The sequence below is a fragment of the Notamacropus eugenii genome, chromosome 5, assembly GCF_028372415.1.
Source record: "Notamacropus eugenii isolate mMacEug1 chromosome 5, mMacEug1.pri_v2, whole genome shotgun sequence".
Classification (NCBI taxonomy): domain Eukaryota; kingdom Metazoa; phylum Chordata; class Mammalia; order Diprotodontia; family Macropodidae; genus Notamacropus; species Notamacropus eugenii.
Window position 1 is genome coordinate 211,879,936 of NC_092876.1, and position 18,345 is coordinate 211,898,280.

At 34.7% G+C, this 18,345-nt stretch overlaps 1 protein-coding gene across 3 annotated transcripts in view; it reads left to right on the top strand.

The window, feature by feature from the left end:
• GALNT13 (polypeptide N-acetylgalactosaminyltransferase 13) overlaps positions 1–18,345 on the top strand; it is an 800,956-nt gene that overhangs the window by 327,763 nt on the left and 454,848 nt on the right. The gene's annotated exons all lie outside the window — the stretch shown is intronic.

Here is an 18,345-nt window from a genome sequence, read left to right on the forward strand (position 1 = left end):
TAGTCTATGCTAATAATTATATGTATGTGCATTTTGTGTATATAAAGAAAAGTCTCTACATGTAATTTCAATGGGTAGAGAGGTACAAAGGGAGAAATTTTTCTCAACCAATTTAGATCAGCAGATGTTTTGCAACTTAAATTTTAGAGACTTCTGGGTGGTACTGAAAGTTAAAGAAGAACCAGGTTATGTCAGAGCTGGACATGAATCCATTCTGAGTATAAGGCTGTCCCATCATCCTTCATGCCACAATGCATTACACAAGCAATTTTATTATAATATAAATTAGATTGAAACTGATTTCTTCAAATCACTTGCTATCCATAACAAATGGAGAAAGAATATTTTAAGATTTTAAATTTAGAGTTAGAAGGGATCTTAGAGGTCACAGAGTTCAAAGACCTCTTTTCAGAAAAAATAAACTGCAAAATGAAGGGTCTTGAATAGAAAACCCTCCAAGTTATCTATCTGTACAATCATTTTACAAATAAAATTTCAATTATGCAAATAAGATCCCTTTCCATAACCTCTGATCTAGATATTTCACTCTTAGGCATACAACACAAAGAGGTTACTGACAAGAAAAAATTCCTCATATACACTAAGCTATAACAGTACTTATTTGTTATTGAAAAGAATTAGAAACTAAGTAAATGCCCAACTGTTGGGGAATGGCTAAACAAATTGTGGTTCATAAATGCAAAGAAATATTACCATGATGTGAGAAAGGACAAATTCACTGAATACAGAGAAACATGAAAAGATTTATACTCTCTGAAGCTGAATGAAGTAAACAGAGCCAAGAAAACAATATATGCAATGACCATTGCAACACAAATGGAAAGGATAACCGTAGAATAATCTAAAATGAATGTTGCAAAACTACAAAGAACAAGCATGGCTCCAAAGAAGAGACTCAATATACCTCTACCCCAACTTGGCAGATGGGGAAGGGCTACCAGTTCAGTACATTGCACATATTAGAAGCTTTTTCAATATATTGTTCAATTTAAGTAATTTCTTCTTCCACTTCCACCATCACATTCTTCTCCTCTCTTCTTCTTCTTCTTCTTCTTCTTCTTCTTCTTCTTCTTCTTCTTCTTCTTCTTCTTCTTTTTCTCCTCCTCCTCCTCCTCCTCTTCTTCTTCTTCTTCTTCTCTTCCTCCTCCTCCTCCTCCTCTTCTTCTTCTTCTTCTCTTCCTCCTCCCTCCTTCTCCCTCCTCTTCCTCTTTCCACTTCTTCCTTCCCTCCTTACTATCCTTCTCTCTGTCTCTCTACCTCTATCTTTCCTTCTTCCCTCCCTCTCTTCCTTCCTTACCTTCCTTCTTTTCTTCCTTTTTTCCTTCATATTTATAAAGTTATCTGTTGTTATATGAAATGGTTCTCTATTTGGGATAGAAGTGATACTGGGAGAAATTTTAATGATAAAAAACCCAGTTGTATCAATACAAATTTTATGGAAAATCCTTTCTATTGTCAGATTTAGAAAGACTAGGGAGATAAATGAATATATGTGGAAAACAGATGCAATATGTTACTTGGAAAAATTTAATACACATGCATTTCCAGGAATAATATCCATTTTTTTTTATTTTAGGAAAATAGAACTCTGCTTGACTGAATAGTTTTTTTATTTTAAATTGCAGTTTTGCTCTAGGTCTATGATTTCTGGAAATCTTGCAGTTGTGGACAGACACTTTTCACTGCTACAGTTCAGTATCTTATTTATTACTTAGTCTCAGAGAACTGTATGTAATGCTGAGAATTTAAGTGACTTATCACTTGTTACACAGCTAGCATGTGTCAGAAGCAACATTTAGGTTTGCTACTGATAATTTTCTTTTAAGTGTAAAATATCAGATGAGATATTACCAACAAAGAAAATCATGCTAAAAGTTATACAGTTTTAGTGAACAACTATTTCATTTTTTATGAATGATTTTAGAACACTTAGATACTTTTAAGCATAAAATTTAAAAAGATTTTAGACAGCTTGGTGTGAAAACCAACAATTAAAATAATACTGGAAACCACCTTATTCATATTCACTTTTTGTCCCTATATTTTAGTATCTTTGGAATGATGATGCTTCAGTGAAAAATAGAATTAAATACCAGCTCATTTTGTTTGACTTGATAGCATAGGGTTACAAAATATCTCAAAAATATGAAACAACATTCAAGACATTGACATAAACTTTATAATTTAGGTAAATTTTACTAGCATTAGGTAAATGTTTTCTTATCAAAAATAGAGTGGCTAGGCACAAACGTAAGAGCAATACACCTAGATGGTAGAGTGAAACATTATTCCATTCAGACATATTAAAATGCATTTTGCTTTGCTTGCTCTTGTGAATATTGTGATATGTTCCTCTTGGTTTAAAGTTCAAAATCTAGAAAATAATCCTTTCTGTTCTTGGCATTGCTCAGAGAAAGACAATTTTTATTTCCATGTTTTAAACTCCATATGGAGAAAATAAAGCACATACTGAGATGAGTAAGATAAAAGAAATCAAAAGAAATGGTGGAATTAATGTATTCCTAGGGAAAGGGATCTATGGAGACACTTGGGCTTTATTTTTCACCATGTCCAAGCACATAATTCATTATGCTATCTAGGCATTTTATCTGCAAAACACTAAATACCTGGTTTAACTGAATATTTAACTGAATTTATCAGATAAGTCAGATGTTTTAGCACCATATTTTGGTCTTTCTGGGTACCTTGAAATATTTGAAGATATTTTAGAAAAAAAGGCTCTAATTTGATTATCACTATATTTTCTGATAGTAGAAAAGAAGGAAGAACTAATTTCACATTGACAAATGCCAAAACAAACAAGAGGGTCAGGTTAAGGAATTGATATGCTTAGAAGCATCAAAAATTTCTAATGAAATAATTATATTCTTTGGACAATTTGAGTGTAGCCCTGGTTAGAAGGTGGGAACTAGGTTCTAAAGGTCATCTTCTTCATTGTTGTTGTTTAATCATTATTCAGTTATGTCCAACTCTTTGTGACCCCATTTGGAGTTTTCTTGGCAGAGATAATGGAGTATTTTGCACTTACCTTCTCCAGCTCATTTTATAGAGGAGGAACCTGAGACAAACAGGATTAAGTGACTTGCCTGGAGTCACATAGCTAGTAAGTGTCTGAGGCCAGATTTGAACTCAGGAAGAGAGATCTTCTCCATGTCCCAGTCTCTATCCATGGTGCCACCTAGCTGGCCTGGATCTTCTCCTATAGTTAATGCAGCAAATATTTTACAACATAAAAAAGGCTTGATAACTTAGTGGAAATAAGTGGTGAACTATGAGAAAGATATGTATGTGAGACATTTTGAATCTGAGGTAGTAATGAGATATTGCAGCAAAAAAAAAATATTAAGTAGTAATTTGGAAATATGGGACTGGTACTTGGTACAAGGTCAATTTTGGTGGCATCAGCATAAGATGATAGCTGAATCCATAAGAACGAATAGGTTTTCTAAGCCAGAGAGAAAGTATAAAAAGAGAAAAAATGGTTAAGGCATAAGCCCTGGGAAATTCATCATTGGGGGCAGGAAGAAGAATCATAATTCACTGATTCTATGATAATAAAATTATTTCAGTTACTCTTCTTTGTCAAATAATGTATAACAAGAAAATCCTTTGAGAAAGAGAGCCAATCAGTCAGAAAATATGTAGGCAATGCCTATCATTCAACTTGCACTTTGTGAGTCATCCAGAGAGGTTTTCTTAAAGATGTTTTTGTTTTTTTTTTAAAGAGGAAGGGAGGAAAAAAGCACAATCAATTACTGATCATTTTCCTGGCTGTATTCAGTGATTCTAAGGATACAAGTAATAAAATGATAAATAAATTCTGCATTCAAAGAGCTTATAGTCTCCTAGGAAAATGTAAACCATTCACAGATAAAAAAATACAGAATATACAGAAAATGAATATGCAGTGATAAGGAGTTCTAGCAACTATGGAAATAAGGAAAATTCTCTTAAGGGAAGTAATCCTTGAGTTAATCTGTGAAAGGAGATATGGACTCCAAGAAGTAGAGATGAGAACAGAGAGTATTCCAGGAATGTGAGATGGCCTATTCAAAAGTAGGGAGGTATAAGTCATGCATAGTATGTAAAAAGTATGCCAATACTTGAAAATTTTCCCAGAAATTAGGGCTATCTAAAAGTGGACTACTCTGCCTCAGGAGTTAGCAGATTCTCCTCATTTGAAGCTTTAAGCAAGGGCTACATGATCACTGCCAAGTGTGTTTTAGGGGGCATTCTTCTTCAGAAATAGGTTATGATAGATAGATAGATAGACAGAGAGACAGAGAGACAGATAGATAGATAGATAGATAGATAGATAGATAGATAGATAGATAGATAGATAGATAGATAGATAGATAGATCAACAGATGATTTATTCAAGTTCTTAATATATTTCAGGCACAATTCTGTGTTCTGGGGATCCAAAAACAAGAAAACAGCACTATTGATACTCTAAAAACACTTAAATTCTAATAAAAGAAAAGAAAAAAGATAAAGGAGAAGTAGAAGAATAGGAGAATTTAAGAGAGTCAAGTGCTAGGTGTGAAATTACCTCTAAGAACTGATCCAGCTTTAAGATTTTGTGATTCTCTTATTCTACGTGTGATGCTATGTGTGATATTTAATTCCCTATGGAATTCTGTTGTTATTCAGTCATTTTTTCAATTGTGTTTAACTTGTCTTGACTCCATTTGGGGTTTCCTTGGCAAAGGTACTGAAGTGGTTTGCCATTTCCTTTTTCCAAATCATTTTATAGATGAGGGTTAAGTGGCTTGCCTAGGGTCATGTAGCTATTAATGTCTGAAGCCAGATTTGAACTCCCAATGATGTCTTCCTGTATCCAGACTTGGCATTCTATCTCCCGGGACACCTAACTACCCAGTGTAATCCTATGTGTGCATAAATTATACTCCCATGTCACAGTGACATTTATCAACTCAAGACTGCATCCTTAAATATCAGTTGGCTTTTGTGTGCAACATGAGAGAAACTTCAATGCTAATGTGGTCATTTGGAGGAGAAAAATCCATTACTTTCATGTCTGGCTCAAAATTAGGGCTTTCAATGTATTTTTGTTGTAACATTTGCAAATCATTTATAATATTGCTTTACTGGGTTTTAGAGAAATAATAGGGTCTCAAACGATTGAATAAAGAAAGAAGGTTGAAATTACCAAGGCAAAAAAGCATTTGAAATGTTAATTTTTCTGACTTAAAACAATTTTCCAATAACACTGACTTCAAAAAGTCCCTCAAACAAAAAACACAGTAACATGATCAAATTGATTTTTTGGTCACAAAAATGATGCCTCATACTTAGCCTGCTACACAGAACAAATTAAGTGGAAATATCCCTTGCCCTGTTGATGTTTACAATAGAAGATCAAGAAAAAGCAGGCAGTCACACAAAAGCACATATGGACCCAGAGGTAACTGTACAAATATTAAACAGCTTTAATAAAAGGAATAGATAAATGTATGCAAATTGGCATAACAATGATAATAACAAGGTTTGCAGATATTAGCCCTCCTGACTTTCCAGAGAGTCATTTGGAAACAGTTCTACTCACTTCTAGAAATGTAAGTGATTGGAGAAATGGGTTGCTCCAAACCCAATTCAGTGTTTATTTTTGAAAGGACTTATGTAAAATTGAAAACTATGTTCAAACCCACATGTGCCTTTATTGGCCTATTTTCCATTTTTAAAATTGTGCAAACCAAACTCCCTCAACAATGTTTGTGAACAATAATCCCTGTCCCTCATTGATATACAACCCTATAAAACCTCTCCCTTGGGCCAAGGAAAGACAACATGTTCAAGTCACAAACAAGTCACTCATTTTCTATAAAACCTTTTAATTTCAGACCTTGTGGATTCCAGTAAGTGAGTCTTGTCCTAGTCACATCTAGATTTCTGTACATGAGATTTAATATCTTTCTGTTGAAGCTTTTCCTTTATTTTATTTTCAGTCTTGCCTTCCCATCTCTTCCCTCTTTCCATGAAGTTGCCAAAATAATATCCCTAAATTACAGTTCTGTGACACTCTGTTAAAAATATTCTATGACTTCCTATTGCCTTTAGAATAAAATAAAATTTGTTTTTGAATTTAAATACCTTCATAACATGGCTCCAAACCAACCAACCTACATGCTGTTGTCAGAACTCAAAATTTCATTCCCACTTGTGGGATTTTGCTCAAACTTTCTCTTTTACCTAAAATTTATACTCTTGTTATTGCTGCAGTTTGTATTATTTTGTTTGCCTCAGGTGCCATCTTTTGCACAATATCTTTTCTGATCTCCCAAGTTATTGGTTGTTTCTTTTTCAAATTTTATATATACACATATATACATATATATTTACATATATACATACATACATATATATACATATATGTATATATATACATGGGTTTAAATGTTTTATTCCTCAGCAAAATTTAATCTCCTTGAGAGCAATGATTTCTTGTCATTTTTGTTCTTATATACTTGTTCTAAACACAGTTCCTTATCAAAGCAAATAGATGATCAACATTTCTTGAACTAAATTTAAGTATTTTGATCAAATGCCCTCATCTGTCATCTGCAACATCCTTCCCAATCATCCTTCCGTATCTACCTATTTGCCTTGTCCCAAGTCCCCTCTCTACAGTATCATAGCTTTATAATATTGCTTTATACTACTTGGGTCTAATAAATCTCAAAGGCTCTCCATTTGGCATCTGAAAACTAACTTGTCCACAGCAATTATTTTAAATCTTACTTTCTATATTTTTCTTCTCAATGTTCATGCCTGAACTAATTCAATTAGAATGTTGTTGAATGAAAGCATTATCAAATGGTCAGTCACTGAACAAATACTTAAGCTCCCTTTGCTTCATTTTCATCACTATAAAATGAGGAGTTAAGACTATAAAGCCTCTGGGGTCACTAAATCCATGGATAATAGGTCCTGTGAATCTAAGAAGATATATACTTCCTTTCATCTACTACCTCCCCAACTAAGAAGTTGATCTGGAATCCACATGCCAAATTCTGTTCCATTCTTAATTTAGTTGTTTAATTACCCTTAATTCTTGAAAGATACGTGTAGAAATCAATCAGACATAGACATGGAAACACAGAAATCCATATCAAATAATGTAACACCTCTGGATAAAAGGGATTCTCTTTCTTCATAAATTATTATCTACCAAATAAAGGAATTTTAATCTTTGAAATATTAAAAGCATTTCACTGAAAATATCAAACCCCCAATATCTGTACCATTATAATTTGAGACCTATTCCATAGTGTTAGCAAATTTATATATGTAAATACTCCATTTAATTATTTTATATATTAATATACAAATTAATTAATAAATTAAACTCCAAAAGTGAAACATACAAACATCCCTTAGGAAGCAAATATATAAAAGTTCCTGAGCAATATGTCTACCTAAGATATAGCTCCCACCCTATCCTCCAGAATAATTTTTTTACAGCTATGTGAAAACTAAAATTTGATACAGCATTTAAGTTAGTTAAGACTTTTCATTTTATGACTTTCTTAAAAAAAATTTAATAGCATTTTGTGGTTTTAGAAGTAAACTACTTAAAAAGTGTTTGTGGCTTGCATTTATATATACATCATCTAGGCTCATAGTGTCATAGAGTTAGTCAGAAAGGTTGAAAAATGGGAAAGCAGAAAATCAGTTACAACTTCGTAAAACATAAATAAACCATTGGTTTATACATGAGCACACTTACAAACCTCTATGGAAACAACGATTTAGGCAGCCCTGCTTATTAGTACTAGAAGAGATGCAGCATATAAAATTTATACAATTCTACAATTTATATACATCCTTTAAAAAGCATGACAAGATTATATATCATAAAAAATTGAAATGATTTAGAGTAGGTATATTTTTTCTGTGTCTATCTTGTATACATAGCTGTGATTTACTATGAATCATCTTTCCAATAAATTTAAATATGTTAAATGAAGTTATTGATTCCATGAGGAAGACATAGAAAGTCAGAACATTAATTGAATTCTTAATCTTGGCTCCATATCTTCTCTTTTTTATTTGAGAATTACAGTCACTTTCAGCTGTTGACTAAAATCTTGCTTGAATAAATAGTGATAATAATTACAAAAAATACTTTGATTTATGTAATGTTTCATTTCTGGAATTTAAAGTACTTCTCAGGCTCAGTAAAGTAATTGAGGCACGTGGTGGGATGCGTGTGATTGCATATGTGACAGTAACTCTACTACCTACTATTTATGCAGCAATTCTACTCAAGAAGAAAAAAGAAGAGTAAAATATGTCTGGGTTTGACATATTATTGGGCTTCAAAGTCTCTATCAGTGAAGAAACAAAAGCATATTTCATAGCATTATTTATATTTCCTTTCACAGTCTCTCATTCAAATTGATTCACTGGCTCTTTTTGTTGCTGGGGTTGTTACTGGTGTTGTGTATATGTGTGTGTATGTGTGTTTGTGTGTGTGTGTGTGTGTGTGTGTGCGCACGTTTACTCTCTGGTGAAAATAAGTGATTATTTTTCATTCAAATATTCATATAATATTGACATACAAAAGTATATATCCTTCATATCTTTCACTATTCATAAAGTTTCTAGTATGTATCCAATATCCTATGTATATACAACAGAAGTCAAGACAAATTACTGTCTTGAGGGAGATCAAAAACTTCTTGAATATCAAGAAAACATAAATACACACACACGCACAAACACACACACACACACTAGAAAATTGTTAGGCCCAATAATGTATGTCCAAAATCAATGTTGTGTAGTACAAAATATTAGTTATGGATTTGGTAAATAGATTATAGGCATCAAAGCTTTAGATCTAGATGAGAATTTAGATGTAATCAAATCCACGTGTAAAAAATACTTACTATGTGTAAGGCATGGTTTTAGCCTTCAGGAATACAAAGACAGAACAAATAAAAAATATGCAAAAAAAGCTTTGATTCTCATAAAAGTTGCATTCTGCTATTCATCTTTCTATCTATTGTAGCCTCCTCATTTTGGAGATGTGGAAACCGAAGCTGAGGGATAAAGTGATGTGCCCAAGGCACACAGCTGTTTGGTAGTATGGCTGGGATTTAATCTAGGAGGCTGGACCCTAATTTTGATGATCTTTTCATTTCATGACTAATAGAAGGAATACTATTTGATCGCCTACAATCCATGGTCTAGCCGCCAGTTCTACCATTCACTGTACCCTATACATGACACACATTTTCCCCCTTCCACATCTTTATTCAGATAATTTTATCTCTCCCCTACACATCTGTATGTGTTTTTGTAATAAGAAAAGCATGAAATAAACTTTAAACTGAACCCCTTTGAAATGGTTGAATGAATTATGACATATGAATTCAAAAGCTTTACCAAGCAAGTAGAACTCATGTTTGTCTTATATAGGAATTGTATTGTCAGAAACAAAGGGAAATAGAATGACATTCAGGGGAGAGGGAGTACTGTACTGGAAAGCAGTGATTGTTAAGGGGGAGAGCTTTTAATTTCAGGAGGAAAATGGGGAAATAAAGCACTTATTAAACTCCTGACATGTCTCAGACACTGTGCCAAATGTTTTATAAATATTATCTCATTTAATCCTCTCAACAATCCCACAATTATTGCAGATTATATTGTTATCCCCATTTTACAGTTGAGGAAACTGAAGCAGACAAAGTTGCAATGACTTGCCAAAGGTCACATAGCTACTAAGTATCTGGGTGCAGATTTGAACCCAGGTCTTCCTGACTCCAGGTCCAGCACTTTATCCACTGTTCCTACTAGTTGCTTCAGTAGGCATTGAATATAGAGAAGACATCATGGTGAATGGAAAGAATACTGGATTTAGGTAAAAAGAAAATTCCCTGGTTTGATTCTAATCTCTTGATAATTTTGTGATCCTGTACACTGCATTAAATTTTTCTGAACTTCCATTTTCTTATCTCAAACAAGGTTACTCATCACTATTGTTCTTATTTTAATTCCTTGTCTTCAGTATCTTTTTACCTTTATCTATTCAATCTCAACTCATTCGTAAAGGTGTGGCATCAAGTCTTATCTTTTCCCCAAAGATTGACTCAACTACTTTTTTTTTTTAAACATTGATTAGCCTAAAGTTTTGTCACTTTGGAGCTTTTATAATAAGTAATATATTTTTCTCTCATTATTTCATGGTTTCTGTTTTGTTTTTTTCTTCTTAACTAATTTGTCAGTGTGATAAAACTCTCCCAGGAGGGGTAGAAAGCATAGTATAGAAGAATAAGGGGCATAAAACTATGACACTTTGCTTCTCCTACCTCTAGCCCCCAGGAGAAAATTTTGCCCATTACATTCTCTATTCCACTAACTTCCTTACACACAAATTCAGTGATCTTTCTCAGTTCTTATTTTCTTTGACCTTTACAATATCATATAAGATCTATCACATCATCAAAATTCGTTTTTTCATAATGTTTGCAAAAGCACATTCTTTTTAATCTCCACAGGATCTTCTTTCTCTTCCTTATCATTTAAGGCAGGGGTGGGGTATATTTCCTCATTTAAGAGTCACCTATACCTATGAAAGCACAGGTCTACTACCTATCCTTATCTTATGCTGTCATATTCTGTTCTGCGTTATAGTCACTGAGGAATGAGATCTAGCATAGCCTAATGGAATGAAGAAATAAAAGTCGGGATGTTCACGTGCTGCCTCTGAAACATACTGAGTACATGACCATAGACAAGTCACTTGCCTTAAGGCCTTCGTCAACTATCCAAGATGACAACTTACAGATGTGTTGTAGGTCTCTATCAAAAACCAAGTTTCTAGCAATCAGGAAACATTTTTAGTTACCTACTATGTGCCATACAGGGTGCCATGCTACAGCAGGCCCAAGGCAAAAATGGAATAATCCCTTTCCTAAAGGAAACTACATTCTTTCTAAGGATACAACACACAGTAAGTATATACACAATAGTGACAATGTGGGAACAAAGTAAACTTGGACAGGAAGTCATGAGCAGCAGAGGGCACTAGGAACGGCCTCATGAGAAGAAAGAATTTTGACTAAAAGCCACAAAGTCTAAGAAGTATAGATAAAAAGGGAAAAGAAAAACATTTCAAGTAAGGCTAAATGCAGTGCAAAGCTGAGAGGTTGTGTGTGATGAATGACAAGTAGGCCAATATAGTGGGAACACAGAGCACATTGTAAGGGGTAAGGACACTGAGAAATAGAAATGATCCATGTTGCTAACTAGCAAAAAAAAAAAAAAAAAGAATTCATATTTGACCTAGAAGATTATAAAAGTAACTAGAGGTTATTTAATCAAAGCAAGGTTTACTTAGTAAGATATTTGAAAACCCTGTAGAGGAGGTGAATTGAGCCTGAGCTGAAATAATGGTTAGATGAATAGAGAAAGGTATGTATGCAAAAAGCAATTTATAGATAGAAAAGACAAGATTTTACAACTGATTGGAGATGGGAGATAAGTAAGAATGAAGCAAGGATAACAATATGTTTGCAAACCTGAGTGACTAAAAGCAAGGTGGTGTCTTCAAATATAGTAGAAGAATAGAAGAAGGCTGGGTTTTGAGGAAAAGATAAGTTCTATTTTGAACATATCCTCAGAATTCTTCTAAAATATTATCAAGATCTATCTTCAAAATCTGGTGCCCAGAATCAGGGTGGTGAGCTTGAATGTGCCCTGTCAATTCAATGGCTCTATCATCCCTATAGATGATTTTATCTTTTGTCCTATTATCATAGTCCCATGGTCACTTAAGCATTGAAAAGACTGACAATGAAACAAAAAGTTACTTCATGCTGACTTAAAGAGACTTGCAAATATTCCCACCCTCCTATTGTACTGTCTTAAAGTATTTTGTATTTATGTCCTGAGTCGTGCAGAACACATTTCTAGTCCATATATTAATAGACCAATTAATAAAGATCATGTTAAATTTAGAAATAATGAGTGCTAATGTAATAATTTAATATTGAACTTTACTATTATAAAATTAGGATTCTTGTAGTGTTAAGAATGGTCCTTTGAATGTGTTGGTTCATTATGTAAAAAATAGTTTCCTATAACAGACATCTAATTTAAAAAAAAAAAAAGAAAAGGTTATTTGATACAAGTTCATGGATATTTTCTGATTAAGAAAATAGACAGCTCTGTTCTTGCTGGAAAACTCTGTATAATGTGATTTTATATATTAGAGCAAATTTGATTTCTACAAAACATTCTTTTCAATTTCCCTAAAAAGATCCTTTTTGGTACACATATTGATATCTCAAGGGAGCATTAGTTATAATGCCAAATTATATCATTGAACTTTTTTGTTTTGTTATATTATTTTGACTGAGGGTAAATCTGATAGATGACTAATATGTTCATCATAGGAGAGATATTGTTATTAACACAGATGATTTTGGCACTTGACTAAACAAATTCATTACTTAGCATGCAAATACAATTTTAGAATGGAAGTCATTGCATTTTTCTGAATGGTCATTATTATAGGAAGGGGAAGTTATTTTGTGACATGGGTTATAAATTTAAATCATGACAGTGAAGAAGCTTTATTGTTAAGAAAATCATGTTGAAAAGGGGCCTAAAAGAGTAAATTTCATTCTTTCTTGTTTATTCCAAGTATTTTTGACCTCCTTCTTTCTTATATCCCAGATATAAACAAGTCCTGTCAATTGCACCTCCCTAATATATCACATTCATTCATCCTTCTTTCTGTCACCATCATCAGTGCTCTATTTCATACTCCTCAATATCTCTTGATTAAACTGTGATAATAAATTCCTAACACCTTCCATTTCTCCTTCCTCCAGTCTCTCCTATATGTCTCTGCCAAAGTAATCTGCCCTAATGTAAGCTCTGACAACATCACCACTTTGCCTAGAAGTAATGTCTGACATCTGTATAGCAGTTGACATCCACTACTTAATTTGATCCTCACAATAACTGTGTGAGGTATTACTACAGAATCTTCCTTCTACAAATGAGGAAAATGAGATTCTGAAAGTCTGTCCCCTTTTTCAGTCACAGAATTTATAAAAATGGGAGGTGGAATTTGAATCTGTCTTTCTGGTTGAACTACTTAGTAAAACCCATAATCTTTAGCCTCACATTTTGTGTTCTCTAAAACCTACAACCAATTTGCCAATGAGTAAGAATTCATTAATTACCTACTATATACCCCGTGTGCTAATTACTAGGGAGACTAAGAAAAACGTGAAATTGTCACTGACATTGAAATTTTTAAAGTCTTCTCAGTGAAGGTAATATACATATATATACATATATTTGTTAGTATGGACAACATATGCACACAGTAGACACAAGGTGATGGGGGAGGATGTCTATAGCTGGTGGCAGTCAGGAAGGCTTCATGGAAAAGGGGGGAATTGAACTGTGTCTTGAAGGAAACTAGGGATTTTGAGAGATGGAGGTGAGGAGGGAGAAAATTCAGTACATAGGGGTTATCCCATTCAATAGAAGGAAAACAAGAGATTGAGTATCATTTATAAGAAAAAATAAGGAGGCCAGCTTGCATAGACTATATTGTTCATGGATGGGTTAAGGTGAAAAAGGCTAGAAAGGTTGGTTAGTGCCAGATTGAAAAAAGTGATGGACTTTGAATCAAAAGACTGGGTTTCTAATTCTCGAGCTGCCACATATTAGCAAGCTGTTTTACCATGCAAGTCATTTTACTTCTCTGACTCTTAGAATCCTCATATTTATAATGAGTGTTTAGACTAAATGAACTCTAAGTTACCGTTCATTTCTAATATTCTGTGATTCAGTGGTGTTCCCCTGCATGAAGTACTCTATAGTTCAGCCCATTAAAATTACTGTTTTCTGAATTTGCTCTTCACTTGCCTGTCCAGATGCTTTTCCTTAAGTAATCTTGTAGACTTCTTATGTCAGAAAAGCATATCTTCCTTGCCACATTTCCTTTCGGTCTTCTCCTATATCCACCTGTTGAGAATTTCCCCATTTTTCAAAGCCCAACTCATTCCAACTCTTTTGTGAAGATTTCTTTGAATATCCTGAGTTGATAAATGTTGGGATTGGAAGTTCAAATCCGTGTGGACGGTCTCGGGCAGGTAAAAGTGGGACTTCTAAATCTTAGAGTCTTACGAGGCCCTCCATGAACAGTGGGGATTCGAGAAGGTCAGACTGAGCTAGCTCAGCTAGCTCAGGTATTTCCGCCTCTCCCCGGGAGATACGTGATGGGTGGAGTCTCCCTGCCCTCAAGGTCGTCCCGGATCCGGGCACACTATTGTTATCTAACAGCACGGTATTGAGATGCAAACTGTGTGGCTGAAGGTTAAGTAGGATTGAGGAAGCCTGAAAGCTCTCTTAGCACGTAAGGAGCCAAGAGGACAGTAGGCTCCGCTTTCTTCTTTCATCTCTCCCCTACCCCTCTCTCCCCACTTGTACTTCTACTTCCAATCCCTTAAGATCCTAGCCTCCTTAGGAAATCTCCCCCTCTTCCTCCTAAGGAAGACCCCCCTTCACTTGTAACCTAGACCCAGAAATAAAGCTCAACCCTTGTTCGACTCTGGAACGTCCTTTCTCTCATATGAGCAGCCGGTTTTGGCCAACCGAAGACCTTGGAGGTGAGGTAAGAAGACTCGGGTAGCCCACACAGGCCTCTAGGCCTGGTAAAGTTGTATTCTCTTGAACTTTCTTTGAGAATATCCATTTTTACCTTTTCTAAGAATAACAGAGGGACTGTGCTCAGATTTATTCTTCTTAGTGACCTATACAGAGCATTGATAGTTAATTACTGCCTAGTTTCAACCTAACACAGAAATTTTTGAAACCTCTTTCTGACCATTTGTGACTTAAGTTGGTATTGTATGATGATGAGAAGTTTTCTCACTGCATAAAGAAGAAGAATAATTAATAACTCAGGATCTGCTGAACCAGGACTGTGTGTCAGTAACAAAGATGATGTCAATCTGAATCGCTTTCATTTGACTCTGTGGAGTCAAGACTTTGAACAAGAACCTAGTGCTCCCAGTCACTCACTTGACAAATGATACCCTATAGTAATACCTCACACAGTTGTGAGAATGAAATGAAATAATGGATATTGAGAGCCACACGGATATCAGATATTACTTTTAGGCAGAAGCATGGCCAACAGAAGATATCCTTTTCTCTCTTTGTGTTTATTCTTTCTTTAAATCCGGAAAATGGGTCTTCAGAGGTAGCTCTGTCCATACATTGTGAATACTGGAGTTCCAAAGGTTTCACCAGCAGCCAAAGGCAGTGGCAGTTTAGGCAATCCAATCCAATCAACATTGATTAAGTGCCTACAACATATGTCAGGCATTGTGCTAAATGATGGGGGTACAATTAATGAAAAGAAAGATAATCCCTTGCCCTCAAGGAATTTACAATCTAAAAAGGGAGGAAATATGCAAAAGGAAACAGGAACCTAGGATGGGGACCCTGTAGTGAGTACCCTGTGTAGGGTATATTGTTCTGTAGGTGCTCTGTTCTGCAGAGCACCATATGCAAAGCTGAGGGAGTTCAGAGCCTGGTTTTTGCCCTTTGTAGAGGGAGCTATTCCTAAGACTTTGTTGCTCTACTCTCCAGCCCTCTAATAAGAATGGAGAGGAAGCTGAGGGAAGTAATGTCAATCAGAGTTTGAGTTAGCAAGGTGCTGAGTTTAGAAGAGAAGAGCTTATCCTGGAAGCAGCATTTTGTTCTTTGGAGTTGAAACGAGGAAGAACAGTAGATGTAAAGTGCAGGCAGTGCCATTGTGGGCATTGTAAGGTCTAGAGAGCAGCAGGACAGCAGCTGAATGTCAGTCAGCTCAGTGGTTTCTCTAAAATTAACCAGGCCTGGCACAGTGCCAGCCCAGTAGCAGGATGACAGCTGGCATTTTCCCCTTCCATGACACCAAAGCAGAAAGTGGGGGAATGGGGAGAAACAGCAGTTATGGAGTGGTCCAGCTTCCTGGAAAGAAATCTTGGCCCAGTAGCAGAGAGATTACCTCCTCAACAGGGAGCTATACATGAGGAGAACTTCACAAGGACTCCAGGAAGGAAAAAGAGAATCCCCAGGGCCATGAGATGGAGATTATCTTTTGGGTACATGTGTTCTTCACATGTGTGCCTCACTATTGCACTTTTATTTGGAGCCAGCTCTCCCTAGGAGTCATGTTTACACAAGTGCACCTTCATTAGCAGAAAATGTTTTGTACCGCTTGTTGTGACTTTACCCTCTTATTAAATCCCTTTCCTAAAAGTTAATGAAGTCTGTCTCACTGATTGACATTGAGATGATTTCATGTCTATGGAGCAACAAACCCCATCCTCTCAAGGTTATCCCAGAATACTGAGAAGAGGAATATTCATTTGTCCTCTATGCACCTGATTCACCAAATATGAATAAATGACCTCACAGGAGGTGTTGCATATGCATTTTCCATATTCTGATTTGTATTATAATTATGTTTGTTCTGTGTTCTGCAATTGGATCATAAGCGTGCTGAGATCAGGCATTCTCTCTCCATGTAACTAAAATGTAGGAGATACATAAAACTGTATGCAAGGTAAAGGCACAATTTAATTGTTTCAAGGGGTGCAGCAAAGTAGACATGATTCTTGCCGTTGAGGAACTTATCATCTAGTCAGGCAGAATGACCTACCACATAAGAATTGGAATAATTATTTGCTAAATTATCTTAAGTATGAAATTACTCAAAACCTGAAATAAAAAAAAATAACACATTTTATAGCACTTTAAAATTTAGAAAGCATTTTTTTCTCTCAGCATTTTTATGAGGTAGAGAGTGCAAATTTTATTAATATTTTATAGATGAGAAATTTTAGTAGAAGTTAAGTGATTTGTCTATGGTTCCTGATCTCACTCCAAATATTCTGCTTTTCCTACTTGTTACAAAAATTCTACATAAGAAACACATTTACATGACACTTCTTTTTAAAAAGCATTATGCATACATATGTTTGTATAAGACAAGTATTGCACAAGATATCATGTTACATTGAAATCAAGTTTAAGATGACTTAAAAGATCTCTGGAAACTTTAAAAATCTCCTTTCATGCAAAAGCCTATTTTTCAGGCTGTGGGACAGAACACCATAAAATATATTTATTACTTCAACCTGTACTCCAAGATTCCAAATAAATGATTGGATTCAGGAAGAATAGGGCAGGAAACCAGATTTTTGTCATGAACTTTACTTCTGTCCTGTTACCCTTTGAGTAAAATATAAACACAATTTTCTCATTTGTGATTTTAGTTTCATTTGTAATCATGTGATGAGCATGGATCAGAATATTTCTTATTTGACTAAGAGATTTTTTGGCATAAAACTGATGCCTAGAAAAATAAAGATAAGTTAAATAAGTCACTTAAGGCAATTAAGAGGTTTCTGTCCCTAATTCGCCAGGCTCCAAAGGAAACCCAGATTCTCTATAGCTCAGAGAATGGTTTCCAAGGATGAATAGCTCTGGAGGTTTGCATTGTGAAGGAAAAAGCAAACACAAGTTAACAGTTTTCCCATTAAGGTAAATAGTAATTGATTAAAAAGTGGAAACAGTTTAAATTAGAGACACCTCAAAGTATCCAGATGTTCATTTGATTTAAATTGCTTCTTCCTTTCCTAAGGCTTTTTTACATCAAGTCTTAGATGATTAATATTAATTTTATGCTATATTAATGCTTGTGATGTGTATAGGACTAAAAAGTGTTTTTATGCTTTGTACTTGCTAGGGACATTGACAGTACTCTTTCAGATATGAGCAAAGATAGCACCTTCTTCAAGAAGGCTTTCCAGTCTTCCCTAATCTTTGTGTCTTCCTTTGGAGATTATTTCCAATTTACCCTGGATAGATCTTGTTGGTACCTAGTTGCTTGTATATTGTTTTCACCATCAAACTGTCAGCTCCTTCAAAGCAAATACCAGTCTTTTTGCTTTTCTTTGTATCCCTAGCACTTAGTACAGTGCTGGTACATAGTAAGCATTTAATAAATACTAGTTCATTTGACTTGATTTTTACATAAGCAAATTTATGTAGTACCATGGTATCTCTTATACAGAAATATGTTTTTCTAAAGGTGACTCACCTTGGAAATTCAATAAACTATTCCTGCTAAAGAGAACTAGTTTTTTATAGGTGACAGTTCCAACATAGATCTATAAGAAATATGATTCAAAGTACATTAAATGAGAAGCAAAAGTCATGAGGTGGGGTCAGTAAGTTATATGTAATGCCAGTCAA